Raw genomic sequence first — 3,758 nt, 5'->3', positions numbered from 1 at the left:
CTGTGCTGACAGCTCAGAGCCTGGAGCCTGCTTTGGATTCTGTATCTCCCCCTCTCTCTACCCCTCCCCCACTCATGCTCTCTCTCTCTCTCTCTCTCTCTCTCTCTCAAACACATCTGAATTTTGTAAAGTACCAATCCACTCTTTATACTACTGATTCTGTATACTAGGCTATAAACTATGGATTATTAACACTTTTCACCCAAGGTGGCTGTGATTAATTAAAAATACAACATGCACAACGGCATTGTGGACACCAATCAGCTCTTTGTTCCCTCCTTCTCCATTTTGTTCTCCTTTTCTTTCTTCCATGCTTCCTGCCTTTCTGTAAAATAGTAGATACTGCAATACGGCTTACCGCCCCTCATCCGGAACGTTCCCTAAATGAACACAACCGCGTAACAGCAGGATCCGCTCTCCTTCCGCTAGGCTTGCCTCTGCTCCCCTTCCCTGGGGTCCCACCTCTACTCCGCCACTCACTTTCCTGCCCCCATTTCCTTCCCATTCCTCTGGTCAAGGGGTGGAGACCCGTTTGGCAGCCGGCGTGGATGTGTTTAACTCTTGCAACTGCCCTGTCCTGCACGCGCATGGGGGGGTGAACACCACGTGGCCAAGACCCCGGCAGCACCCCCACCCCGGCGCCCGATCAGCTGGTGTCCCACGGCATCAGGGGGATCAGACGCACACTACTGGGGCCCACCTGCAGGTGTTTTCAGCAGAAAAAGCTGAGAAATGCTGGAGAGGACAGGCTTGTGCGGAAGTTCTGCCGAGCCACCTTTGTCGTGAGATGATGCTCGTCCTTCCCCCCAAAGCCATACATAGGTTTTCCAGGTTCTACCTGTGACGTTAAAAGCAAAACAAATTTCCACAAACGTCTTGGTCTGATGGACAGATAGTTTTGAAAAGTGATTTAAAGGAAGTGCGTTCAGTGGTATGCTTCTTCCTCGTGGATCTACACGGCTGTTTCAGGGCTTTTTCTAGCTAAGGCCTCATTAAAACCAAATATCAAAACAAGCTGAACTGGAACCAAGATTTTAAAATGTAAGGAAGCAGGGACGCCTGGGAGGCTCAGTGGTTAAGTGACCGACTTTGGCTCAGGTCATGATCTCACTGTCTGTGAGTTCAAGCCCCTGTGGGCTCTGTGCTGATAGCTCAGAGCCTGGAGCCTGCTTTCAATTCTGTGTCTCCTTCTCTCTGCCCTTCCCCACATGCACTCTCTCTCTCTCTCTCTCTCCTCTCCCTTCTCCCCTCTCTTTCTCTCTCTCAAAAATGAATAAACGTTAAAAAAATTTTAATATAAGGAAGTATTTCAAGCATTTCAATCACACTGAAAATATCAGTATGCTTATAATGGAATGATCGTATTTTTCATGAGAGCCATCATTAATATAAATATAAAGTAACTTTAAGGAAAAGAAAAGCAGCGATGGAGGGGGTTCAAGGAGAGAAAGGGAGAGACATAGAACTAGGATTTCCAGTTTCTTTCCTTCCTTTTTGTACAGGCCATCGCTCCCTCGCCCTGCTCAGCCTCCGTCTTTCACCGGGACAAGCTGTCCTCAGCCTTAAGGTACATCAAGGTAGGGCTCAGAGAGGTGTCCCTGACCACTGCAGACTTAGTTGGGCACCCCCCCCCGCCATGTTTTTTCACAGTGCCACCTGCCTACGGCTGTCACCACATGGCCTCGGGAATGTGAAAACCCATTTAATGTCTCCCTCAGTAATGGTGACCGCCACCCCCACCCAGAGGAAACCTTGTTCTATTTACCTTTGAAATTGCAGAGCCTTTCTCTGGATCTGACAAATCATGAGCCTTTATTGATGTTTGATTGGTGAATCAGTGAGTACAAACTATAGAAAAAAGGTAGATAGAAAGGAGGGAAGGGTACGGTAATAAAATTAGGCTCCAGACGAGGAAACATGGCGTAGTGATGCCGGACGATTGAGAACACTCCAGTGAGGAATCTTCTCACTTCTTCTCTTGTGGTAATAATGGCCCCATCTCGAAGAAACCACAGGATGGAGCAGAAGAACCCACAGGCCTCCAAGATGAGCAGTGGCCAACTTCAGGGGCTGGTCAAGGTGAGAAAATGCTTTCCGGCTCCTTATGGGACAAAGATTTTGTGGTCTAACTGAAATCCACCTTCCTTTGTCTTTACCCAGTTCTCTTACAAGTAGTCACAAGTGTTTGGTTTAAATGACAAAGTTTATAAAAGCCTCAAGTGCAGAAAGTTGCCATCTGATAGTCTATTTTGTTATAATAGAATTCGTTGTGTTATCTGGGCTGGAATCGGTTGACCCCCATACCCCCACGGACCAAGACATTTCCACCTATCCAGGTAGCAGTTATTCCTTATTGCATCCACCTGTTCTGCATCCACTGTCCGGCTCAGTGCCCGGGAGTGTGGTGACCAGGGACTGAGGGGGATGGGGAGGGAGAGAGCAGGTGACGTATTCTTACACGTCTTCTTATTTCTGTTCCAAGCATTTCTTGGCTTCTGCCTGCCTCCTGCCCATTTTCAACCTCCTCCACCTCTTGCAATGTCTGTTCACCTGGCTGCCCTGGGATCCCATTCTTGTCTCCCATCTCCACCTTCCTCAGCCTAGCTCTCCTTTGCACAGGTCCACCCATCGCTAAAATCCACCTGATAATTGCTAATTCTAGGAAAACGGGAAAATGGACATACACCCTCTCTTTTAGCTTTCCTAAGATCACACAGTCTCTTGGTAATGGAACTGGAAACTTTATTTTTACCTCCGGACTAGAGATAGTCTATCTCCAGAGAAACCAAGGGGGTCTCCACCAAATCAGTGAACTCAGAGCCTGCCCTAATTCTTCAAAGTCAGTGAAGCACAATTCATTGCCCGGTATCATCCAGAAGTGGTCTTGCAAATAACATAACACTGAACTTCTGGTACAGAATGACCAATGCCTATCAAGAGATTAGATAGGAATATTAAACAGCACCAAATATCTTCACAGTGGGTGTCTAATACGCCCACTCCCCATTATAGTTCCTTTCCAGCTTTTTTGTCTATCTCTAAATTTCATTGAATCTACTGTTTAAAGTCTTTTGAATCCAAATATAGTCTTTTATTCATTCAGTAATGAATTTGCTATAAAATTTTGACTAGGGCCAGCTTTAAGCAGCCGGGGGGGCTAAGCCAGGAGCATCTGAGGATACGGGCGGTGACCCAAGATGGTATCCACCACAAAGACCAAGGAATGGGAGGGTGAAACTTAATATTTACCTGACGTCGAGAGCAGGACATCTCTGCTCCTGCCTTAACACCAGATAACATGGCACCATGGCCTTGACCGGCCCGTCTTTGGCTGGAAACCTCTTACTCTGCTATGCCTAACAGTCCCTTTGAGGAATAATTAGGGTTTGTCTTTTTTTTTCCCTTCTTGCCCTCTGTACCTTATTTCTACATATGCTTTACATTAGAAATAATCTAACCTATTGGCTGCCCATGGGAAATATCTCTGATTTATTCATTTATTGATAGAGCAGGTCAACTGGAAATTTAATCTAATATATATTTAAATGGAAATAATAAGAACAGAGACCTTTATTACCATATATCACAGGCCTTGTATCCCAGCCAAGCTCATTTATTTGGAGATCTCTGCTATTGCACACTTTAAAAAGTATTAGGTAAAATTGAATCAGCATAATAACAATATTTCTGCTCATATCCTTCTTCACTTCTAATCTACTACACAGCCCTTGCAATCATGTAATGGGATTATACGATAC

The sequence above is a fragment of the Neofelis nebulosa genome, chromosome 1, assembly GCF_028018385.1.
Source record: "Neofelis nebulosa isolate mNeoNeb1 chromosome 1, mNeoNeb1.pri, whole genome shotgun sequence".
Lineage (NCBI taxonomy): Eukaryota > Metazoa > Chordata > Mammalia > Carnivora > Felidae > Neofelis > Neofelis nebulosa.
This window is presented reverse-complemented; position numbering follows the sequence as displayed.